This window comes from Doryrhamphus excisus, linkage group LG15 (assembly GCF_037039965.1).
Source record: "Doryrhamphus excisus strain RoL-2023G ecotype Guam linkage group LG15, RoL_Dexc_Guam_v1.1, whole genome shotgun sequence".
In the NCBI taxonomy this organism is placed as follows: domain Eukaryota; kingdom Metazoa; phylum Chordata; class Actinopteri; order Syngnathiformes; family Syngnathidae; genus Doryrhamphus; species Doryrhamphus excisus.
Genome location: NC_136371.1, coordinates 18,652,256 through 18,676,179, shown reverse-complemented (window position 1 = coordinate 18,676,179; position 23,924 = coordinate 18,652,256).

Here is a 23,924-nt window from a genome sequence, read left to right as displayed (position 1 = left end):
CCTTCAAGGCTGGCCCTTTAAGCTGGCCCTTTAAAGCTGGCCCTTTAAGCTGGCCCTTTAAGGCTGGCCCTCTGAGGCTGGCCCTTTAAGGCTGGCCCTTTAAGGCTGGCCCTTTAAGCTGGCCCCTTAAGGCTGGCCCTTTAAGCTGGCCCTCTAAGGCTGGCCCTTTAAGCTGTGCCTTTAAGGCTGGCCCTTTAAGCTGGCCCTTTAAAGCTGGCCCTTTAAGACTGGCCCTTTAAGGCTGGGCCTTTAAGGCTGGCCCTTTAAGCTGGCCACTTAAGGCTGGCCCTTTAAGCTGGCCCTCTAAGGCTGGCCCTTTAAGCTGGCCCCTTAAGGCTGGCCCTTTAAGATGGCCCTTTAAGGCTGGCCCTTTAAGCTGGCCCCTTAAGGCTGGCCCTCTAAGGCTGGCCCTTTAAACTGGCCCTTTAAGGCTGGCCCTTTAAGCTGGCCCTCTAAGGCTGGCCCTTTAAGGCTGGCCCTTTAAGCTGGCCCCTTAAGGCTGGCCCTCTAAGGCTGGCCCTTTAAGCTGGCCCTTTAAGGCTGGCCATTCAAGCTGGCCCTTTAAGGCTGGCCCTTTAAGGCTGGCCCTTTAAGCTGGCCCCTTAAGGCTGGCCCTTTAAGCTGGCCCTCTAAGGCTGGCCCTTTAAGCTGGCCCTCTAAGGCTGGCCCTTAAAGGCTGGCCCTTTAAGGCTGGCCCTTTAAGCTGGCCCCTTAAGGCTGGCCCTTTAAGCTGGCCCTCTAAGGCTGGCCCTTTAAGCTGGCCCTCTAAGGCTGGCCCTTTAAGCTGGCCCTTTAAAGCTGGCCCTCTAAGGCTGGCCCTTTAAGACTGGCCCTTTAAGGCTGGCCCTTTAAGGCTGGCCCTTTAAGGCTGGCCCTTTAAGGCTGGCCCTTTAAGGCTGGCCCTTTAAGCTGGCCCCTTAAGGCTGGCCATCTAAGGCTGGCCCTTTAAGCTGGCCCTTTAAGCTGGCCCCTTAAGGCTGGCCCTCTAAGGCTGGCCCTTTAAGCTGGCCCTTTAAGGCTGGCCCTTTAAGCTGGCCCTCTAAGGCTGGCCCTTTAAGCTGGCCCTTTAAGGCTGGCCCTTTAAGCTGGCCCTCTAAGGCTGGCCCTTTAAGGCTGGCCCTCTAAGGCTGGCTCTTTAAGGCTGGCCCTTTAAGGCTGGCCCTTTAAGGCTGGCCCTCTAAGGCTGGCCTTTTAAGCTGGCCCTTAAAGCTGGCCCTTTAAGCTGGCCCTTTAAGGCTGGCCATCTAAGGTTGGCCCTTTAAGCTGGCCCTTTAAGGCTGGCCAGCTAAGTCTGGCCCTTTAAACTGGCCCTTTAAGGCTGGGCCTCTCAGGCTGGACCTCAAAGGCTGGCCCTTTAAGCTGGCCCTTTAAGGCTGGCCCTCTAAGGCTGGCCCTTTAAGGCTGGCCCTTTAAGGCTGGCCCTTTAAGGCTGGCCCTCTAAGGCTGGCCCTTTAAGGCTGGCCCTTTAAGGCTGGCCCTTTAAGCTGGCCCCTTAAGGCTGGCCATCTAAGGCTGGCCCTTTAAGCTGGCCCTTTAAGGCTGGCCCTTTAAGCTGTCTCTTTAAGGCTGGCCCTTTAAGCTGGCCCTCTAAGGCTGGCCCTTTAAGACTGGCCTTTTAAGGCTGGCCCTTTAAGGCTGGCCCTTTAAGCTGGCCCTTTAAGGCTGGCCCTTTAAGGCTGGCCCTTTAAGGCTGGCCCTTTAAGCTGGCCCCTTAAGGCTGGCCCTTTAAGCTGGTCCTCTAAGGCTGGCCCTTTAAGCTGGCCCTTTAAGGCTGGGCCTCTAAGGCTGGACCTCAAAGGCTGGCCCTTTAAGCTGGTCCTCTAAGGCTGGCCCTTTAAGCTGGCCCTTTAAGGCTGGGCCTCTAAGGCTGGACCTCAAAGGCTGGCCCTTTAAGCTGGCCCTTTAAGGCTGGCCCGCTAAGGCTGGCCCTTTAAGGCTGGCCCTTTAAGCTGGCCCTTTAAGGCTGGCCCTTTAAGCTGGCCCTTTAAGGCTGGCCCTTTAAGGCTGGCCCTTTGAGGCTGGCCCTTTAAGCTGGCCCCTTAAGGCTGGCCCTTTAAGCTGGCCCTCTAAGGCTGGCCCTTTAAGCTGGCCCTCTAAGGCTGGCCCTCTAAGGCTGGCCCTTTAAGGCTTGCCCTTTAAGGCTGGCCCTTTAAGCTGGCCCCTTAAGGCTGGCCCTTTAAGCTGGCCCTCTAAGGCTGGCCCTTTAAGCTGGCCCTTTACGCTGGCCCTGTAAAGCTGGCCCTCTAAGGCTGGCCCTTTAAGCTGGCCCTCTAAGGCTGGCCCTTTAAGCTGGCCCTCTAAGGCTGGCCCTCTAAGGCTGGCCCTTTAAGGCTTGCCCTTTAAGGCTGGCCCTTTAAGCTGGCCCCTTAAGGCTGGCCCTTTAAGCTGGCCCTCTAAGGCTGGCCCTTTAAGCTGGCCCTTTAAGGCTGGCCCTTTAAGCTGGCCCTGTAAAGCTGGCCCTCTAAGGCTGGCCCTTTAAGCTGGCCCTTTAAGGCTGGCCCTTTAAGCTGGCCCTCTAAGGCTGGCCCTTTAAGCTGGCCCTTTAAGGCTGGCCCTTTAAGCTGGCCCTCTAAGGCTGGCCCTTTAAGGCTGGCCCTTTAAGCTGGCCCCTTAAGGCTGGCCCTCTAAGGCTGGCCCTTTAAGCTGGCCCTTTAAGGCTGGCCCTTTAAGCTGGCCCTTTAAGGCTGGCCCTTTAAGGCCGGCCCTTTAAGCTGGCCCTTTAAGGCTGGCCCTTTTAGCTGGCCCTTTAAGGCTGGCCCTTTAAGCTGGCCCTTTAAGGCTGGCCCTTTAAGGCTGGCCCTTTAAGGCTGGCTCTTTAAGCTGGCCCCTTAAGGCTGGCCCTTTAAGCAGGCCCTCTAAGGCTGGCCCTTTAAGCTGGCCCTCTAAGGCTGGCCCTTTAAGCTGGCCCTTTAAGGCTGGCCAGCTAAGTCTGGCCCTTTAAACTGGCCCTTTAAGGCTGGGCCTCTAAGGCTGGACCTCAAAGGCTGGCCCTTTAAGCTGGCCCTTTAAGGCTGGCCCTCTAAGGCTGGCCCTTTAAGGCTGGCCCTTTAAGGCTGGCCCTTTAAGGCTGGCCCTCTAAGGCTGGCCCTTTAAGGCTGGCCCTTTAAGGCTGGCCCTTTAAGCTGGCCCCTTAAGGCTGGCCATCTAAGGCTGGCCCTTTAAGCTGGCCCTTTAAGGCTGGCCCTTTAAGCTGGCCCTTTAAGGCTGGCCCGTTAAGCTGGCCCTCTAAGGCTGGCCCTTTAAGACTGGCCTTTTAAGGCTGGCCCTTTAAGGCTGGCCCTTTAAGCTGGCCCTTTAAGGCTGGCCCTTTAAGGCTGGCCCTTTAAGGCTGGCCCTTTAAGCTGGCCCCTTAAGGCTGGCCCTTTAAGCTGGTCCTCTAAGGCTGGCCCTTTAAGCTGGCCCTTTAAGGCTGGGCCTCTAAGGCTGGACCTCAAAGGCTGGCCCTTTAAGCTGGTCCTCTAAGGCTGGCCCTTTAAGCTGGCCCTTTAAGGCTGGGCCTCTAAGGCTGGACCTCAAAGGCTGGCCCTTTAAGCTGGCCCTTTAAGGCTGGCCCGCTAAGGCTGGCCCTTTAAGGCTGGCCCTTTAAGGCTGGCCCTTTAAGCTGGCCTTTTAAGGCTGGCCCTTTAAGCTGGCCCTTTAAGGCTGGCCCTTTAAGGCTGGCCCTTTGAGGCTGGCCCTTTAAGCTGGCCCCTTAAGGCTGGCCCTTTAAGCTGGCCCTCTAAGGCTGGCCCTTTAAGCTGGCCCTCTAAGGCTGGCCCTCTAAGGCTGGCCCTTTAAGGCTTGCCCTTTAAGGCTGGCCCTTTAAGCTGGCCCCTTAAGGCTGGCCCTTTAAGCTGGCCCTCTAAGGCTGGCCCTTTAAGCTGGCCCTTTAAGGCTGGCCCTTTAAGCTGGCCCTGTAAAGCTGGCCCTCTAAGGCTGGCCCTTTAAGCTGGCCCTCTAAGGCTGGCCCTTTAAGCTGGCCCTTTAAGGCTGGCCCTTTAAGCTGGCCCTGTAAAGCTGGCCCTCTAAGGCTGGCCCTTTAAGCTGGCCCTTTAAGGCTGGCCCTTTAAGCTGGCCCTCTAAGGCTGGCCCTTTAAGCTGGCCCCTTAAGGCTGGCCCTCTAAGGCTGGCCCTTTAAGCTGGCCCTTTAAGGCTGGCCCTTTAAGCTGGCCCTTTAAGGCTGGCCCTTTAAGGCCGGCCCTTTAAGCTGGCCCTTTAAGGCTGGCCCTTTTAGCTGGCCCTTTAAGGCTGGCCCTTTAAGCTGGCCCTTTAAGGCTGGCCCTTTAAGGCTGGCCCTTTAAGGCTGGCTCTTTAAGCTGGCCCCTTAAGGCTGGCCCTTTAAGCAGGCCCTCTAAGGCTGGCCCTTTAAGCTGGCCCTCTAAGGCTGGCCCTTTAAGGCTTGCCCTTTAAGGCTGGCCCTTTAAGCTGGCCCCTTAAGGCTGGCCCTTTAAGCTGGCCCTTTAAGGCTGGCCCTTTAAGGCTGGCCCTTTAAGCTGGCCCTTTAAAGCTGGCCCTTTAAGGCTGGCCCTTTAAGCTGGCCCCTTAAGGCTGGCCCTTTAAGCTGGCCCTCTAAGGCTGGCCCTTTAAGCTGGCCCTCTAAGGCTGGCCCTTTAAGGCTTGCCCTTTAAGGCTGGCCCTTTAAGCTGGCCCCTTAAGGCTGGCCCTTTAAGCTGGCCCTTTAAGGCTGGCCCTTTAAGGCTGGCCCTTTAAGGCTGGCCCTTTATGGCTGGCCCTTTAAGCTGGCCCCTTAAGGCTGGCCATCTAAGGCTGGCCCTTTAAGCTGGCCCTTTAAGCTGGCCCTTTAAGGCTGGCCCTTTAAGCTGGCCCTTTAAGGCTGGTCCTCTAAGGCTGGCCCTTTAAGACTGGCCCTTTAAGGCTGGCCCTTTAAGGCTGGCCCTTTAAGCTGGCCCCTTAAGGCTGGCCCTTTAAGCTGGCCCTCTAAGGCTGGCCCTTTAAGCTGGCCCTCTAAGGCTGGCCCTTTAAGGCTGGCCCTTTAAGGCTTGCCCTTTAAGGCTGGCCCTTTAAGCTGGCCCTTTAAGGCTGGCCCTTTAAGCTGGCCCTTTAAGGCTGGCCCTTTAAGGCTGGCCCTTTAAGCTGGCCCTTTAAGGCTGGCCCTTTAAGCTGGCCCTTTAAGGCTGGCCCTTTGAGGCTGGCCCTTTAAGCTGGCCCCTTAAGGCTGGCCCTTTAAGCTGGCCCTCTAAGGCTGGCCCTTTAAGCTGGCCCTCTAAGGCTGGCCCTTTAAGGCTTGCCCTTTAAGGCTGGCCCTTTAAGCTGGCCCCTTAAGGCTGGCCCTTTAAGCTGGCCCTCTAAGGCTGGCCCTTTAAGCTGGCCCTTTAAGGCTGGCCCTTTAAGGCTGGCCCTTTAAGCTGGCCCTTTAAGGCTGGCCCTTTAAGCTGGCCCTTTAAGGCTGGCCCTTTAAGGCTGGCCCTTTAAGGCTTGCCCTTTAAGGCTGGCCCTTTAAGCTGGCCCCTTAAGGCTGGCCCTTTAAGCTGGCCCTTTAAGGCTGGCCCTTTAAGGCTGGCCCTTTAAGGCTGGCCCTTTAAGCTGGCCCCTTAAGGCTGGCCATCTAAGGCTGGCCCTTTAAGCTGGCCCTTTAAGGCTGGCCCTTTAAGCTGGCCCTTTAAGGCTGGCCCTTTAAGCTGGCCCTTTAAGGCTGGCCCTCTAAGGCTGGCCCTTTAAGACTGGCCCTTTAAGATTGGACCTTTAAGGCTGGCCCTTTAAGCTGGCCCCTTAAGGCTGGCCCTTTAAGCTGGCCCTTTAAGGCTGGCCCTTTAAGGCTGGCCCTTTAAGGCTGGCCCTTTAAGGCTGGCCCTTTAAGGCTGGCCCTTTAAGCTGGCCCCTTAAGGCTGGCCATCTAAGGCTGGCCCTTTAAGCTGGCCCTTTAAGGCTGGCCCTTTAAGCTGGCCCTATAAGGCTGGCTCTTTAAGCTGGCCCTTTAAGGCTGGCCCTCTAAGGCTGGCCCTTTAAGACTGGCCCTTTAAGGCTGGCCCTTTAAGGCTGGCCCTTTAAGCTGGCCCCTTAAGGCTGGCCCTTTAAGCTGGCCCTCTAAGGCTGGCCCTTTAAGCTGGCCCTCTAAGGCTGGCCCTTTAAGGCTGGCCCTTTAAGGCTTGCCCTTTAAGGCTGGCCCTTTAAGCTGGCCCTTTAAGGCTGGCCCTTTAAGCTGGCCCTTTAAGGCTGGCCCTTTAAGGCTGGCCCTTTAAGCTGGCCCTTTAAGGCTGGCCCTTTAAGCTGGCCCTTTAAGGCTGGCCCTTTAAGGCTGGCCCTTTGAGGCTTGCCCTTTAAGCTGGCCCCTTAAGGCTGGCCCTTTAAGCTGGCCCTCTAAGGCTGGCCCTTTAAGCTGGCCCTCTAAGGCTGGCCCTCTAAGGCTGGCCCTTTAAGGCTTGCCCTTTAAGGCTGGCCCTTTAAGCTGGCCCCTTAAGGCTGGCCCTTTAAGCTGGCCCTCTAAGGCTGGCCCTTTAAGCTGGCCCTTTAAGGCTGGCCCTTTAAGCTGGCCCTGTAAAGCTGGCCCTCTAAGGCTGGCCCTTTAAGCTGGCCCTTTAAGGCTGGCCCTTTAAGCTGGCCCTCTAAGGCTGGCCCTTTAAGGCTGGCCCTTTAAGCTGGCCCCTGAAGGCTGGCCCTCTAAGGCTGGCCCTTTAAGCTGGCCCTTTAAGGCTGGCCCTTTAAGCTGGCCCTTTAAGGCTGGCCCTTTAAGGCCGGCCCTTTAAGCTGGCCCTTTAAGGCTGGCCCTTTTAGCTGGCCCTTTAAGGCTGGCCCTTTAAGCTGGCCCTTTAAGGCTGGCCCTTTAAGGCTGGCCCTTTAAGGCTGGCTCTTTAAGCTGGCCCCTTAAGGCTGGCCCTTTAAGCAGGCCCTCTAAGGCTGGCCCTTTAAGCTGGCCCTCTAAGGCTGGCCCTTTAAGGCTTGCCCTTTAAGGCTGGCCCTTTAAGCTGGCCCCTTAAGGCTGGCCCTTTAAGCTGGCCCTTTAAGGCTGGCCCTTTAAGCTGGCCCTTTAAAGCTGGCCCTTTAAGGCTGGCCCTTTAAGCTGGCCCCTTAAGGCTGGCCCTTTAAGCTGGCCCTCTAAGGCTGGCCCTTTAAGCTGGCCCTCTAAGGCTGGCCCTTTAAGGCTTGCCCTTTAAGGCTGGCCCTTTAAGCTGGCCCCTTAAGGCTGGCCCTTTAAGCTGGCCCTTTAAGGCTGGCCCTTTAAGGCTGGCCCTTTAAGGCTGGCCCTTTAAGGCTGGCCCTTTAAGCTGGCCCCTTAAGGCTGGCCATCTAAGGCTGGCCCTTTAAGCTGGCCCTTTAAGGCTGGCCCTTTAAGCTGGCCCTTTAAGGCTGGTCCTCTAAGGCTGGCCCTTTAAGACTGGCCCTTTAAGGCTGGCCCTTTAAGGCTGGCCCTTTAAGCTGGCCCCTTAAGGCTGGCCCTTTAAGCTGGCCCTCTAAGGCTGGCCCTTTAAGCTGGCCCTCTAAGGCTGGCCCTTTAAGGCTGGCCCTTTAAGGCTTGCCCTTTAAGGCTTGCCCTTTAAGCTGGCCTTTTAAGGCTGGCCCTTTAAGCTGGCCCTTTAAGGCTGGCCCTTTAAGGCTGGCCCTTTAAGCTGGCCCTTTAAGGCTGGCCCTTTAAGCTGGCCCTTTAAGGCTGGCCCTTTGAGGCTGGCCCTTTAAGCTGGCCCCTTAAGGCTGGCCCTTTAAGCTGGCCCTCTAAGGCTGGCCCTTTAAGCTGGCCCTCTAAGGCTGGCCCTTTAAGGCTTGCCCTTTAAGGCTGGCCCTTTAAGCTGGCCCCTTAAGGCTGGCCCTTTAAGCTGGCCCTCTAAGGCTGGCCCTTTAAGCTGGCCCTTTAAGGCTGGCCCTTTAAGGCTGGCCCTTTAAGCTGGCCCTTTAAGGCTGGCCCTTTAAGCTGGCCCTTTAAGGCTGGCCCTTTAAGGCTGGCCCTTTAAGGCTTGCCCTTTAAGGCTGGCCCTTTAAGCTGGCCCCTTAAGGCTGGCCCTTTAAGCTGGCCCTTTAAGGCTGGCCCTTTAAGGCTGGCCCTTTAAGGCTGGCCCTTTAAGCTGGCCCCTTAAGGCTGGCCATCTAAGGCTGGCCCTTTAAGCTGGCCCTTTAAGGCTGGCCCTTTAAGCTGGCCCTTTAAGGCTGGCCCTTTAAGCAGGCCCTCTAAGGCTGGCCCTTTAAGCTGGCCCTCTAAGGCTGGCCCTTTAAGGCTTGCCCTTTAAGGCTGGCCCTTTAAGCTGGCCCCTTAAGGCTGGCCCTTTAAGCTGGCCCTTTAAGGCTGGCCCTTTAAGGCTGGCCCTTTAAGCTGGCCCTTTAAAGCTGGCCCTTTAAGGCTGGCCCTTTAAGCTGGCCCCTTAAGGCTGGCCCTTTAAGCTGGCCCTCTAAGGCTGGCCCTTTAAGCTGGCCCTCTAAGGCTGGCCCTTTGAGGCTTGCCCTTTAAGGCTGGCCCTTTAAGCTGGCCCCTTAAGGCTGGCCCTTTAAGCTGGCCCTTTAAGGCTGGCCCTTTAAGGCTGGCCCTTTAAGGCTGGCCCTTTAAGGCTGGCCCTTTAAGGCTGGCCCTTTAAGGCTGGCCCTTTAAGCTGGCCCCTTAAGGCTGGCCATCTAAGGCTGGCCCTTTAAGCTGGCCCTTTAAGGCTGGCCCTTTAAGCTGGCCCTTTAAGGCTGGCCCTTTAAGCTGGCCCTTTAAGGCTGGTCCTCTAAGGCTGGCCCTTTAAGACTGGCCCTTTAAGGCTTGCCCTTTAAGGCTGGCCCTTTAAGCTGGCCCTTTAAGGCTGGCCCTTTAAGGCTGGCCCTTTAAGCTGGCCCTTTAAGGCTGGCCCTTTAAGCTGGCCCTTTAAGGCTGGCCCTTTGAGGCTGGCCCTTTAAGCTGGCCCCTTAAGGCTGGCCCTTTAAGCTGGCCCTCTAAGGCTGGCCCTTTAAGCTGGCCCTCTAAGGCTGGCCCTTTAAGGCTTGCCCTTTAAGGCTGGCCCTTTAAGCTGGCCCCTTAAGGCTGGCCCTTTAAGCTGGCCCTCTAAGGCTGGCCCTTTAAGCTGGCCCTTTAAGGCTGGCCCTTTAAGGCTGGCCCTTTAAGCTGGCCCTTTAAGGCTGGCCCTTTAAGCTGGCCCTTTAAGGCTGGCCCTTTAAGGCTGGCCCTTTAAGGCTTGCCCTTTAAGGCTGGCCCTTTAAGCTGGCCCCTTAAGGCTGGCCCTTTAAGCTGGCCCTTTAAGGCTGGCCCTTTAAGCTGGCCCTTTAAGGCTGGCCCTTTAAGGCTGGCCCTTTAAGCTGGCCCCTTAAGGCTGGCCATCTAAGGCTGGCCCTTTAAGCTGGCCCTTTAAGGCTGGCCCTTTAAGCTGGCCCTTTAAGGCTGGCCCTTTAAGCTGGCCCTTTAAGGCTGGCCCTCTAAGGCTGGCCCTTTAAGACTGGCCCTTTAAGATTGGCCCTTTAAGGCTGGCCCTTTAAGCTGGCCCCTTAAGGCTGGCCCTTTAAGCTGGCCCTCTAAGGCTGGCCCTTTAAGCTGGCTCTCTAAGGCTGGCCCTTTAAGCTGGCCCTTTAAGGCTGGCCCCCTAAGGCTGGCCCTTTAAGGCTGGCCCTTTAAGGCTGGCCCTTTAAGGCTGGCCCTCTAAGGCTGGCCCTTTAAGGCTAGCCCTTTAAGGCTGGCCCTTTAAGCTGGCCCCTTAAGGCTGGCCATCTAAGGCTGGCCCTTTAAGCTGGCCCTTTAAGGCTGGCCCTTTAAGCTGGCCCTTTAAGGCTGGCCCTTTAAGCTGGCCCTTTAAGGCTGGCCCTCTAAGGCTGGCCCTTTAAGACTGGCCTTTTAAGGCTGGCCCTTTAAGCTGGCCCCTTAAGGCTGGCCCTTTAAGCTGGCCCTCTAAGGCTGGCCCTTTAAGCTGGCCCTCTAAGGCTGGCCCTTTAAGGCTGGCCCTTTAAGGCTTGCCCTTTAAGGCTGGCCCTTTAAGCTGGCCCTTTAAGGCTGGCCATTTAAGCTGGCCCTTTAAGGCTGGCCCTTTAAGGCTGGCCCTTTAAGCTGGCCCTTTAAGGCTGGCCCTTTAAGCTGGCCCTTTAAGGCTGGCCCTTTAAGGCTGGCCCTTTAAGCTGGCCCCTTAAGGCTGGCCCTTTAAGCTGGTCCTCTAAGGCTGGCCCTTTAAGCTGGCCCTTTAAGGCTGGGCCTCTAAGGCTGGACCTCAAAGGCTGGCCCTTTAAGCTGGCCCTTTAAGGCTGGCCCTCTAAAGCTGGCCCTTTAAGGCTGGCCCTTTAAGGCTGGCCCTTTAAGGCTGGCCCTCTAAGGCTGGCTCTTTAAGCTGGCCCCTTAAGGCTGGCCATCTAAGGCTGGCCCTTTAAGCTGGCCCTTTAAGGCTGGCCCTTTAAGCTGGCCCTTTAAGGCTGGCCCTTTAAGCTGGCCCTTTAAGGCTGGCCCTCTAAGGCTGGCCCTTTAAGACTGGCCTTTTAAGGCTGGCCCTTTAAGGCTGGCCCTTTAAGCTGGCCCCTTAAGGCTGGCCCTTTAAGCTGGCCCTCTAAGGCTGGCCCTTTAAGCTGGCCCTCTAAGGCTGGCCCTTCAAGGCTGGCCCTTTAAGGCTTGCCCTTTAAGGCAGGCCCTCTAAGGCTGGCCCTTTAAGGCTTGCCCTTTAAGGCTGGCCCTTTAAGCTGGCCCCTTAAGGCTGGCCCTTTAAGCTGGCCCTCTAAGGCTGGCCCTTTAAGCTGGCCCTTTAAGGCTGGCCCTTTAAGCTGGCCCTGTAAAGCTGGCCCTCTAAGGCTGGCCTTTTAAGCTGGCCCTTTAAGGCTGGCCCTTTAAGCTGGCCCTCTAAGGCTGGCCCTTTAAGGCTGGCCCTTTAAGGCTGGCCCTTTAAGCTGGCCCCTTAGGGCTGGCCCTCTAAGGCTGGCCCTTTAAGCTGGCCCTTTAAGGCTGGCCCTGTAAGCTGGCCCTTTAAGGCTGGCCCTTTAAGGCTGGCCCTTTAAGCTGGCCCTTTAAGGCTGGCCCTTTAAGGCTGGCCCTTTAAGGCTGGCCCTTTAAGCTGGCCCTTTAAGGCTGGCCCTTTAAGCTGGCCCTGTAAAGCTGGCCCTCTAAGGCTGGCCTTTTAAGCTGGCCCTTTAAGGCTGGCCCTTTAAGCTGGCCCTCTAAGGCTGGCCCTTTAAGGCTGGCCCTTTAAGGCTGGCCCTTTAAGCTGGCCCCTTAGGGCTGGCCCTCTAAGGCTGGCCCTTTAAGCTGGCCCTTTAAGGCTGGCCCTGTAAGCTGGCCCTTTAAGGCTGGCCCTTTAAGGCTGGCCCTTTAAGCTGGCCCTTTAAGGCTGGCCCTTTAAGGCTGGCCCTTTAAGGCTGGCCCTTTAAGCTGGCCCTTTAAGGCTGGCCCTTTAAGCTGGCCCTTTAAAGCTGGCCCTTTAAGGCTGGCCCTTTAAGGCTGGCCCTTTAAGCTGGCCCCTTAAGGCTGGCCATCTAAGGCTGGCCCTTTAAGCTGGCCCTTTAAGGCTGGCCCTTTAAGACTGGCCTTTTAAGGCTGGCCCTTTAAGGCTGGCCCTTTAAGCTGGCACTCTAAGGCTGGCCCTTTAAGCTGGCCCTTTAAGGCTGGCCCTTTAAGCTGGCCCTGTAAAGCTGGCCCTCTAAGGCTGGCCTTTTAAGCTGGCCCTTTAAGGCTGGCCCTTTAAGCTGGCCCTCTAAGGCTGGCCCTTTAAGGCTGGCCCTTTAAGGCTGGCCCTTTAAGCTGGCCCCTTAGGGCTGGCCCTCTAAGGCTGGCCCTTTAAGCTGGCCCTTTAAGGCTGGCCCTTTAAGCTGGCCCTTTAAGGCTGGCCCTTTAAGCTGGCCCTTTAAGGCTGGTCCTCTAAGGCTGGCCCTTTAAGACTGGCCCTTTAAGGCTGGCCCTTTAAGGCTGGCCCTTTAAGCTGGCCCCTTAAGGCTGGCCCTTTAAGCTGGCCCTCTAAGGCTGGCCCTTTAAGCTGGCCCTCTAAGGCTGGCCCTTTAAGGCTGGCCCTTTAAGGCTGGCCCTTTAAGCTGGCCCTTTAAGGCTGGCCCTTTAAGGCTGGCCCTTTAAGCTGGCCCTTTAAGGCTGGCCCTTTAAGCTGGCCCTTTAAGGCTGGCCCTTTGAGGCTGGCCCTTTAAGCTGGCCCCTTAAGGCTGGCCCTTTAAGCTGGCCCTCTAAGGCTGGCCCTTTAAGCTGGCCCTCTAAGGCTGGCCCTTTAAGGCTTGCCCTTTAAGGCTGGCCCTTTAAGCTGGCCCCTTAAGGCTGGCCCTTTAAGCTGGCCCCTTAAGGCTGGCCCTTTAAGCTGGCCCTCTAAGGCAGGCCCTTTAAGCTGGCCCTTTAAGGCTGGCCCTTTAAGGCTGGCCCTTTAAGCTGGCCCTTTAAGGCTGGCCCTTTAAGCTGGCCCTTTAAGGCTGGCCCTTTAAGGCTGGCCCTTTAAGGCTTGCCCTTTAAGGCTGGCCCTTTAAGCTGGCCCCTTAAGGCTGGCCCTTTAAGCTGGCCCTTTAAGGCTGGCCCTTTAAGGCTGGCCCTTTAAGGCTGGCCCTCTAAGGCTGGCCCTTTAAGCTGGCCCCTTAAGGCTGGCCATCTAAGGCTGGCCCTTTAAGCTGGCCCTTTAAGGCTGGCCCTTTAAGCTGGCCCTTTAAGGCTGGCCCTTTAAGCTGGCCCTTTAAGGCTGGCCCTCTAAGGCTGGCCCTTTAAGACTGGCCTTTTAAGGCTGGCCCTTTAAGGCTGGCCCTTTAAGCTGGCCCCTTAAGGCTGGCCCTTTAAGCTGGCCCTCTAAGGCTGGCCCTTTAAGCTGGCCCTCTAAGGCTGGCCCTTTAAGGCTGGCCCTTTAAGGCTTGCCCTTTAAGGCAGGCCCTCTAAGGCTGGCCCTTTAAGGCTTGCCCTTTAAGGCTGGCCCCTTAAGGCTGGCCCTTTAAGCTTGCCCTCTAAGGCTGGCCCTTTAAGCTGGCCCTTTAAGGCTGGCCCTTTAAGCTGGCCCTGTAAAGCTGGCCCTCTAAGGCTGGCCTTTTAAGCTGGCCCTTTAAGGCTGGCCCTTTAAGCTGGCCCTCTAAGGCTGGCCCTTTAGGGCTGGCCCTCTAAGGCTGGCCCTTTAAGCTTTCCCTTTAAGGCTGGCCCTGTAAGCTGGCCCTTTAAGGCTGGCCCTTTAAGGCTGGCCCTTTAAGCTGGCCCTTTAAGGCTGGCCCTTTAAGGCTGGCCCTTTAAGGCTGGCCCTTTAAGCTGGCCCTTTAAGGCTGGCCCTTTAAGCTGGCCCTGTAAAGCTGGCCCTCTAAGGCTGGCCTTTTAAGCTGGCCCTTTAAGGCTGGCCCTTTAAGCTGGCCCTCTAAGGCTGGCCCTTTAAGGCTGGCCCTTTAAGCTGGCCCCTTAGGGCTGGCCCTCTAAGGCTGGCCCTTTAAGCTGGCCCTTTAAGGCTGGCCCTGTAAGCTGGCCCTTTAAGGCTGGCCCTTTAAGGCTGGCCCTTTAAGCTGGCCCTTTAAGGCTGGCCCTTTAAGGCTGGCCCTTTAAGGCTGGCCCTTTAAGCTGGCCCTTTAAGGCTGGCCCTTTAAGCTGGCCCTTTAAAGCTGGCCCTTTAAGGCTGGCCCTTTAAGGCTGGCCCTTTAAGCTGGCCCCTTAAGGCTGGCCATCTAAGGCTGGCCCTTTAAGCTGGCCCTTTAAGGCTGGCCCTTTAAGGCTGGCCCTTTAAGACTGGCCTTTTAAGGCTGGCCCTTTAAGGCTGGCCCTTTAAGCTGGCACTCTAAGGCTGGCCCCTTTAAGCTGGCCCTTTAAGGCTGGCCCTTTAAGCTGGCCCTGTAAAGCTGGCCCTCTAATACTGGCCTTTTAAGCTGGCCCTTTAAGGCTGGCCCTTTAAGCTGGCCCTCTAAGGCTGGCCCTTTAAGGCTGGCCCTTTAAGGCTGGCCCTTTAAGCTGGCCCCTTAGGGCTGGCCCTCTAAGGCTGGCCCTTTAAGCTGGCCCTTTAAGGCTGGCCCTTTAAGCTGGCCCTTTAAGGCTGGCCCTTTAAGCTGGCCCTTTAAGGCTGGTCCTCTAAGGCTGGCCCTTTAAGACTGGCCCTTTAAGGCTGGCCCTTTAAGGCTGGCCCTTTAAGCTGGCCCCTTAAAGCTGGCCCTTTAAGCTGGCCCTCTAAGGCTGGCCCTTTAAGCTGGCCCTCTAAGGCTGGCCCTTTAAGGCTGGCCCTTTAAGGCTTGCCCTTTAAGGCTGGCCCTTTAAGCTGGCCCTTTAAGGCTGGCCCTTTAAGCTGGCCCTTTAAGGCTGGCCCTTTAAGCTGGCCCTTTAAGGCTGGCCCTTTAAGGCTGGCCCTTTAAGCTGGCCCTTTAAGGCTGGCCCTTTAAGCTGGCCCTTTAAGGCTGGCCCTTTGAGGCTGGCCCTTTAAGCTGGCCCCTTAAGGCTGGCCCTTTAAGCTGGCCCTCTAAGGCTGGCCCTTTAAGCTGGCCCTCTAAGGCTGGCCCTTTAAGGCTTGCCCTTTAAGGCTGGCCCTTTAAGCTGGCCCCTTAAGGCTGGCCCTTTAAGCTGGCCCCTTAAGGCTGGCCCTTTAAGCTGGCCCTCTAAGGCTGGCCCTTTAAGCTGGCCCTTTAAGGCTGGCCCTTTAAGGCTGGCCCTTTAAGCTGGCCCTTTAAGGCTGGCCCTTTAAGCTGGCCCTTTAAGGCTGGCCCTTTAAGGCTGGCCCTTTAAGGCTTGCCCTTTAAGGCTGGCCCTTTAAGCTGGCCCCTTAAGGCTGGCCCTTTAAGCTGGCCCTTTAAGGCTGGCCCTTTAAGGCTGGCCCTTTAAGGCTGGCCCTTTAAGGCTGGCCCTTTAAGCTGGCCCCTTAAGGCTGGCCATCTAAGGCTGGCCCTTTAAGCTGGCCCTTTAAGGCTGGCCCTTTAAGCTGGCCCTTTAAGGCTGGCCCTTTAAGCTGGCCCTTTAAGGCTGGCCCTCTAAGGCTGGCCCTTTAAGACTGGCCCTTTAAGATTGGCCCTTTAAGGCTGGCCCTTTAAGCTGGCCCCTTAAGGCTGGCCCTTTAAGCTGGCCCTCTAAGGCTGGCCCTTTAAGCTGGCCCTCTAAGGCTGGCCCTTTAAGGCTGGCCCTTTAAGGCTTGCCCTTTAAGGCTGGCCCTTTAAGCTGGCCCCTTAAGGCTGGCCATCTAAGGCTGGCCCTTTAAGCTGGCCCTTTAAGGCTGGCCCTTTAAGCTGGCCCTTTAAGGCTGGCCCTTTAAGCTGGCCCTTTAAGGCTGGCCCTCTAAGGCTGGCCCTTTAAGACTGGCCTTTTAAGGCTGGCCCTTTAAGGCTGGCCCTTTAAGCTGGCCCCTTAAGGCTGGCCCTTTAAGCTGGCCCTCTAAGGCTGGCCCTTTAAGCTGGCCCTCTAAGGCTGGCCCTTTAAGGCTGGCCCTTTAAGGCTTGCCCTTTAAGGCAGGCCCTCTAAGGCTGGCCCTTTAAGGCTTGCCCTTTAAGGCTGGCCCCTTAAGGCTGGCCCTTTAAGCTGGCCCTCTAAGGCTGGCCCTTTAAGCTGGCCCTTTAAGGCTGGCCCTTTAAGCTGGCCCTGTAAAGCTGGCCCTCTAAGGCTGGCCTTTTAAGCTGGCCCTTTAAGGCTGGCCCTTTAAGCTGGCCCTCTAAGGCTGGCCCTTTAAGGCTGGCCCTTTAAGCTGGCCCCTTAGGGCTGGCCCTCTAAGGCTGGCCCTTTAAGCTTTCCCTTTAAGGCTGGCCCTGTAAGCTGGCCCTTTAAGGCTGGCCCTTTAAGGCTGGCCCTTTAAGCTGGCCCTTTAAGGCTGGCCCTTTAAGGCTGGCCCTTTAAGGCTGGCCCTTTAAGCTGGCCCTTTAAGGCTGGCCCTTTAAGCTGGCCCTGTAAAGCTGGCCCTCTAAGGCTGGCCTTTTAAGCTGGCCCTTTAAGGCTGGCCCTTTAAGCTGGCCCTCTAAGGCTGGCCCTTTAAGGCTGGCCCTTTAAGGCTGGCCCTTTAAGCTGGCCCCTTAGGGCTGGCCCTCTAAGGCTGGCCCTTTAAGCTGGCCCTTTAAGGCTGGCCCTGTAAGCTGGCCCTTTAAGGCTGGCCCTTTAAGGCTGGCCCTTTAAGCTGGCCCTTTAAGGCTGGCCCTTTAAGGCTGGCCCTTTAAGGCTGGCCCTTTAAGCTGGCCCTTTAAGGCTGGCCCTTTAAGCTGGCCCTTTAAAGCTGGCCCTTTAAGGCTGGCCCTTTAAGGCTGGCCCTTTAAGCTGGCCCCTTAAGGCTGGCCATCTAAGGCTGGCCCTTTAAGCTGGCCCTTTAAGGCTGGCCCTTTAAGGCTGGCCCTTTAAGACTGGCCTTTTAAGGCTGGCCCTTTAAGGCTGGCCCTTTAAGCTGGCACTCTAAGGCTGGCCCCTTTAAGCTGGCCCTTTAAGGCTGGCCCTTTAAGCTGGCCCTGTAAAGCTGGCCCTCTAAGGCTGGCCTTTTAAGCTGGCCCTTTAAGGCTGGCCCTTTAAGCTGGCCCTCTAAGGCTGGCCCTTTAAGGCTGGCCCTTTAAGGCTGGCCCTTTAAGCTGGCCCCTTAGGGCTGGCCCTCTAAGGCTGGCCCTTTAAGCTGGCCCTTTAAGGCTGGCCCTTTAAGCTGGCCCTTTAAGGCTGGCCCTTTAAGCTGGCCCTTTAAGGCTGGTCCTCTAAGGCTGGCCCTTTAAGACTGGCCCTTTAAGGCTGGCCCTTTAAGGCTGGCCCTTTAAGCTGGCCCCTTAAAGCTGGCCCTTTAAGCTGGCCCTTTAAGGCTGGCCCTTTAAGCTGGCCCTCTAAGGCTGGCCCTTTAAGGCTGGCCCTTTAAGGCTTGCCCTTTAAGGCTGGCCCTTTAAGCTGGCCCTTTAAGGCTGGCCCTTTAAGCTGGCCCTTTAAGGCTGGCCCTTTAAGGCTGGCCCTTTAAGCTGGCCCTTTAAGGCTGGCCCTTTAAGCTGGCCCTTTAAGGCTGGCCCTTTGAGGCTGGCCCTTTAAGCTGGCCCCTTAAGGCTGGCCCTTTAAGCTGGCCCTCTAAGGCTGGCCCTTTAAGCTGGCCCTCTAAGGCTGGCCCTTTAAGGCTTGCCCTTTAAGGCTGGCCCTTTAAGCTGGCCCCTTAAGGCTGGCCCTTTAAGCTGGCCCCTTAAGGCTGGCCCTTTAAGCTGGCCCTCTAAGGCTGGCCCTTTAAGCTGGCCCTTTAAGGCTGGCCCTTTAAGGCTGGCCCTTTAAGCTGGCCCTTTAAGGCTGGCCCTTTAAGCTGGCCCTTTAAGGCTGGCCCTTTAAGGCTGGCCCTTTAAGGCTTGCCCTTTAAGGCTGGCCCTTTAAGCTGGCCCCTTAAGGCTGGCCCTTTAAGCTGGCCCTTTAAGGCTGGCCCTTTAAGGCTGGCCCTTTAAGGCTGGCCCTTTAAGGCTGGCCCTTTAAGCTGGCCCCTTAAGGCTGGCCATCTAAGGCTGGCCCTTTAAGCTGGCCCTTTAAGGCTGGCCCTTTAAGCTGGCCCTTTAAGGCTGGCCCTTTAAGCTGGCCCTTTAAGGCTGGCCCTCTAAGGCTGGCCCTTTAAGGCTGGCCCTTTAAGCTGGCCCCTTAAGGCTGGCCATCTAAGGCTGGCCCTTTAAGCTGGCCCTTTAAGGCTGGCCCTTTAAGCTGGCCCTTTAAGGCTGGCCCTTTAAGCTGGCCCTTTAAGGCTGGCCCTCTAAGGCTGGCCCTTTAAGACTGGCCTTTTAAGGCTGGCCCTTTAAGGCTGGCCCTTTAAGCTGGCCCCTTAAGGCTGGCCCTTTAAGCTGGCCCTCTAAGGCTGGCCCTTTAAGCTGGCCCTCTAAGGCTGGCCCTTTAAGGCTGGCCCTTTAAGGCTTGCCCTTTAAGGCAGGCCCTCTAAGGCTGGCCCTTTAAGGCTTGCCCTTTAAGGCTGGCCCTTTAAGCTGGCCCCTTAAGGCTGGCCCTCTAAGGCTGGCCCTTTAAGGCTGGCCCTTTAAGCTGGCCCCTTAAGGCTGGCCATCTAAGGCTGGCCCTTTAAGACTGGCCCTTTAAGATTGGCCCTTTAAGGCTGGCCCTTTAAGCTGGCCCCTTAAGGCTGGCCCTTTAAGCTGGCCCTCTACGGCTGGCCCTTTAAGCTGGCCCTTTAAGGCTGGCCCTTTAAGCTGGCCCTTTAAAGCTGGCCCTCTAAGGCTGGCCTTTTAAGCTGGCCCTTTAAGGTTGGCCCTTTAAGCTGGCCCTCTAAGGCTGGCCCTTTAAGGCTGGCCCTTTAAGGCTGGCCCTTTAAGCTGGCCCCTTAGGGCTGGCCCTCTAAGGCTGGCCCTTTAAGCTGGCCCTTTAAGGCTGGCCCTGTAAGCTGGCCCTTTAAGGCTGGCCCTTTAAGGCTGGCCCTTTAAGCTGGCCCTTTAAGGCTGGCCCTTTAAGGCTGGCCCTTTAAGCTGGCCCTTTAAGGCTGGCCCTTTAAGCTGGCCCTTTAAAGCTGGCCCTTTAAGGCTGGCCCTTTAAGGCTGGCCCTTTAAGCTGGCCCCTTAAGGCTGGCCATCTAAGGCTGGCCCTTTAAGCTGGCCCTTTAAGGCTGGCCCTTTAAGCTGGCCCTTTAAGGCTGGCCCTCTAAGGCTGGCCCTTTAAGACTGGCCCTTTAAGGCTGGCCCTTTAAGCTGGCCCCTTAAGGCTGGCCCTTTAAGCTGGCCCTCTAAGGCTGGCCCTTTAAGCTGGCCCTCTAAGGCTGGCCCTTTAAGCTGGCCATCTAAGGCTGGCCCTTTAAGGCTGGCCCTTTAAGGCTGGCCCTTTAAGGCTGGCCCTTTAAGCTGGCCCCTTAAGGCTGGCCCTCTAAGGCTGGCCCTTTAAGGCTGGCCCTTTAAGGCTGGCCCTTTAAGCTGGCCCCTTAAGGCTGGCCCTTTAAGCTGGCCCTCTAAGGCTGGCCCTTTAAGCTGGCCCTCTAAGGCTGGCCCTTTAAGGCTTGCCCTTTAAGGCTGGCCCTTTAAGCTGGCCCCTTAAGGCTGGCCCTTTAAGCTGGCCCTTTAAGGCTGGCCCTTTAAGGCTGGCCCTTTAAGGCTGGCCCTTTAAGGCTGGCCCTTTAAGGCTGGCCCTTTAAGCTGGCCCCTTAAGGCTGGCCCTTTAAGCTGGCCCCTTAAGGCTGGCCATCTAAGGCTGGCCCTTTAAGCTGGCCCTTTAAGGCTGGCCCTTTAAGCTGGCCCTTTAAGGCTGGCCTTTTAAGCTGGCCCTTTAAGGCTGGCCCTCTAAGGCTGGCCCTTTAAGCTGGCCCTTTAAGGCTGGCCCTTTAAGCTGGCCCTTTAAGGCTGGCCCTTTAAGGCTGGCCCTTTGAGGCTGGCCCTTTAAGCTGGCCCCTTAAGGCTGGCCCTTTAAGCTGGCCCTCTAAGGCTGGCCCTTTAAGCTGGCCCTCTAAGGCTGGCCCTCTAAGGCTGGCCCTTTAAGGCTTGCCCTTTAAGGCTGGCCCTTTAAGCTGGCCCCTTAAGGCTGGCCCTTTAAGCTGGCCCTTTAAGCTGGCCCTTTAAGGCTGGCCCTTTAAGGCTGGCCCTTTAAGGCTGGCCCTATAAGCTGGCCCTTTAAGGCTGGCCCTTTAAGGCCGGCCCTTTAAGCTGGCCCTTTAAGGCTGGCCCTTTAAGCTGGCCCTTTAAGGCTGGCCCCTTAAGGCTGGCCCTTTAAGCTGGCCCTCTAAGGCTGGCCCTTTAAGCTGGCCCTCTAAGGCTGGCCCTTTAAGGCTTGCCCTTTAAGGCTGGCCCTTTAAGCTGGCCCCTTAAGGCTGGCCCTTTAAGCTGGCCCCTTAAGGCTGGCCCTTTAAGCTGGCCCTCTAAGGCAGGCCCTTTAAGCTGGCCCTTTAAGGCTGGCCCTTTAAGGCTGGCCCTTTAAGCTGGCCCTTTAAGGCTGGCCCTTTAAGCTGGCCCTTTAAGGCTGGCCCTTTAAGGCTGGCCCTTTAAGGCTTGCCCTTTAAGGCTGGCCCTTTAAGCTGGCCCCTTAAGGCTGGCCCTTTAAGCTGGCCCTTTAAGGCTGGCCCTTTAAGGCTGGCCCTTTAAGGCTGGCCCTCTAAGGCTGGCCCTTTAAGCTGGCCCCTTAAGGCTGGCCATCTAAGGCTGGCCCTTTAAGCTGGCCCTTTAAGGCTGGCCCTTTAAGCTGGCCCTTTAAGGCTGGCCCTTTAAGCTGGCCCTTTAAGGCTGGCCCTCTAAGGCTGGCCCTTTAAGACTGGCCTTTTAAGGCTGGCCCTTTAAGGCTGGCCCTTTAAGCTGGCCCCTTAAGGCTGGCCCTTTAAGCTGGCCCTCTAAGGCTGGCCCTTTAAGCTGGCCCTCTAAGGCTGGCCCTTTAAGGCTGGCCCTTTAAGGCTTGCCCTTTAAGGCAGGCCCTCTAAGGCTGGCCCTTTAAGGCTTGCCCTTTAAGGCTGGCCCCTTAAGGCTGGCCCTTTAAGCTGGCCCTCTAAGGCTGGCCCTTTAAGCTGGCCCTTTAAGGCTGGCCCTTTAAGCTGGCCCTGTAAAGCTGGCCCTCTAAGGCTGGCCTTTTAAGCTGGCCCTTTAAGGCTGGCCCTTTAAGCTGGCCCTCTAAGGCTGGCCCTTTAAGGCTGGCCCTTTAAGCTGGCCCCTTAGGGCTGGCCCTCTAAGGCTGGCCCTTTAAGCTTTCCCTTTAAGGCTGGCCCTGTAAGCTGGCCCTTTAAGGCTGGCCCTTTAAGGCTGGCCCTTTAAGCTGGCCCTCTAAGGCTGGCCCTTTAAGGCTGGCCCTTTAAGGCTGGCCCTTTAAGCTGGCCCCTTAGGGCTGGCCCTCTAAGGCTGGCCCTTTAAGCTGGCCCTTTAAGGCTGGCCCTGTAAGCTGGCCCTTTAAGGCTGGCCCTTTAAGGCTGGCCCTTTAAGCTGGCCCTTTAAGGCTGGCCCTTTAAGGCTGGCCCTTTAAGGCTGGCCCTTTAAGCTGGCCCTTTAAGGCTGGCCCTTTAAGCTGGCCCTTTAAAGCTGGCCCTTTAAGGCTGGCCCTTTAAGGCTGGCCCTTTAAGCTGGCCCCTTAAGGCTGGCCATCTAAGGCTGGCCCTTTAAGCTGGCCCTTTAAGGCTGGCCCTTTAAGGCTGGCCCTTTAAGACTGGCCTTTTAAGGCTGGCCCTTTAAGGCTGGCCCTTTAAGCTGGCACTCTAAGGCTGGCCCCTTTAAGCTGGCCCTTTAAGGCTGGCCCTTTAAGCTGGCCCTGTAAAGCTGGCCCTCTAATACTGGCCTTTTAAGCTGGCCCTTTAAGGCTGGCCCTTTAAGCTGGCCCTCTAAGGCTGGCCCTTTAAGGCTGGCCCTTTAAGGCTGGCCCTTTAAGCTGGCCCCTTAGGGCTGGCCCTCTAAGGCTGGCCCTTTAAGCTGGCCCTTTAAGGCTGGCCCTTTAAGCTGGCCCTTTAAGGCTGGCCCTTTAAGCTGGCCCTTTAAGGCTGGTCCTCTAAGGCTGGCCCTTTAAGACTGGCCCTTTAAGGCTGGCCCTTTAAGGCTGGCCCTTTAAGCTGGCCCCTTAAAGCTGGCCCTTTAAGCTGGCCCTCTAAGGCTGGCCCTTTAAGCTGGCCCTCTAAGGCTGGCCCTTTAAGGCTGGCCCTTTAAGGCTTGCCCTTTAAGGCTGGCCCTTTAAGCTGGCCCTTTAAGGCTGGCCCTTTAAGCTGGCCCTTTAAGGCTGGCCCTTTAAGGCTGGCCCTTTAAGCTGGCCCTTTAAGGCTGGCCCTTTAAGCTGGCCCTTTAAGGCTGGCCCTTTGAGGCTGGCCCTTTAAGCTGGCCCCTTAAGGCTGGCCCTTTAAGCTGGCCCTCTAAGGCTGGCCCTTTAAGCTGGCCCTCTAAGGCTGGCCCTTTAAGGCTTGCCCTTTAAGGCTGGCCCTTTAAGCTGGCCCCTTAAGGCTGGCCCTTTAAGCTGGCCCCTTAAGGCTGGCCCTTTAAGCTGGCCCTCTAAGGCTGGCCCTTTAAGCTGGCCCTTTAAGGCTGGCCCTTTAAGGCTGGCCCTTTAAGCTGGCCCTTTAAGGCTGGCCCTTTAAGCTGGCCCTTTAAGGCTGGCCCTTTAAGGCTGACCCTTTAAGGCTTGCCCTTTAAGGCTGGCCCTTTAAGCTGGCCCCTTAAGGCTGGCCCTTTAAGCTGGCCCTTTAAGGCTGGCCCTTTAAGGCTGGCCCTTTAAGGCTGGCCCTTTAAGCTGGCCCCTTAAGGCTGGCCATCTAAGGCTGGCCCTTTAAGCTGGCCCTTTAAGGCTGGCCCTTTAAGCTGGCCCTTTAAGGCTGGCCCTTTAAGCTGGCCCTTTAAGGCTGGCCCTCTAAGGCTGGCCCTTTAAGACTGGCCCTTTAAGATTGGCCCTTTAAGGCTGGCCCTTTAAGCTGGCCCCTTAAGGCTGGCCCTTTAAGCTGGCCCTCTAAGGCTGGCCCTTTAAGCTGGCCCTCTAAGGCTGGCCCTTTAAGGCTGGCCCTTTAAGGCTTGCCCTTTAAGGCTGGCCCTTTAAGCTGGCCCCTTAAGGCTGGCCATCTAAGGCTGGCCCTTTAAGCTGGCCCTTTAAGGCTGGCCCTTTAAGCTGGCCCTTTAAGGCTGGCCCTTTAAGCTGGCCCTTTAAGGCTGGCCCTCTAAGGCTGGCCCTTTAAGACTGGCCTTTTAAGGCTGGCCCTTTAAGGCTGGCCCTTTAAGCTGGCCCCTTAAGGCTGGCCCTTTAAGCTGGCCCTCTAAGGCTGGCCCTTTAAGCTGGCCCTCTAAGGCTGGCCCTTTAAGGCTGGCCCTTTAAGGCTTGCCCTTTAAGGCAGGCCCTCTAAGGCTGGCCCTTTAAGGCTTGCCCTTTAAGGCTGGCCCCTTAAGGCTGGCCCTTTAAGCTGGCCCTCTAAGGCTGGCCCTTTAAGCTGGCCCTTTAAGGCTGGCCCTTTAAGCTGGCCCTGTAAAGCTGGCCCTCTAAGGCTGGCCTTTTAAGCTGGCCCTTTAAGGCTGGCCCTTTAAGCTGGCCCTCTAAGGTTGGCCCTTTAAGGCTGGCCCTTTAAGCTGGCCCCTTAGGGCTGGCCCTCTAAGGCTGGCCCTTTAAGCTTTCCCTTTAAGGCTGGCCCTGTAAGCTGGCCCTTTAAGGCTGGCCCTTTAAGGCTGGCCCTTTAAGCTGGCCCTTTAAGGCTGGCCCTTTAAGGCTGGCCCTTTAAGGCTGGCCCTTTAAGCTGGCCCTTTAAGGCTGGCCCTTTAAGCTGGCCCTGTAAAGCTGGCCCTCTAAGGCTGGCCTTTTAAGCTGGCCCTTTAAGGCTGGCCCTTTAAGCTGGCCCTCTAAGGCTGGCCCTTTAAGGCTGGCCCTTTAAGGCTGGCCCTTTAAGCTGGCCCCTTAGGGCTGGCCCTCTAAGGCTGGCCCTTTAAGCTGGCCCTTTAAGGCTGGCCCTGTAAGCTGGCCCTTTAAGGCTGGCCCTTTAAGGCTGGCCCTTTAAGCTGGCCCTTTAAGGCTGGCCCTTTAAGGCTGGCCCTTTAAGGCTGGCCCTTTAAGCTGGCCCTTTAAGGCTGGCCCTTTAAGCTGGCCCTTTAAAGCTGGCCCTTTAAGGCTGGCCCTTTAAGGCTGGCCCTTTAAGCTGGCCCCTTAAGGCTGGCCATCTAAGGCTGGCCCTTTAAGCTGGCCCTTTAAGGCTGGCCCTTTAAGGCTGGCCCTTTAAGACTGGCCTTTTAAGGCTGGCCCTTTAAGGCTGGCCCTTTAAGCTGGCACTCTAAGGCTGGCCCCTTTAAGCTGGCCCTTTAAGGCTGGCCCTTTAAGCTGGCCCTGTAAAGCTGGCCCTCTAAGGCTGGCCTTTTAAGCTGGCCCTTTAAGGCTGGCCCTTTAAGCTGGCCCTCTAAGGCTGGCCCTTTAAGGCTGGCCCTTTAAGGCTGGCCCTTTAAGCTGGCCCCTTAGGGCTGGCCCTCTAAGGCTGGCCCTTTAAGCTGGCCCTTTAAGGCTGGCCCTTTAAGCTGGCCCTTTAAGGCTGGCCCTTTAAGCTGGCCCTTTAAGGCTGGTCCTCTAAGGCTGGCCCTTTAAGACTGGCCCTTTAAGGCTGGCCCTTTAAGGCTGGCCCTTTAAGCTGGCCCCTTAAAGCTGGCCCTTTAAGCTGGCCCTCTAAGGCTGGCCCTTTAAGCTGGCCCTCTAAGGCTGGCCCTTTAAGGCTGGCCCTTTAAGGCTTGCCCTTTAAGGCTGGCCCTTTAAGCTGGCCCTTTAAGGCTGGCCCTTTAAGCTGGCCCTTTAAGGCTGGCCCTTTAAGGCTGGC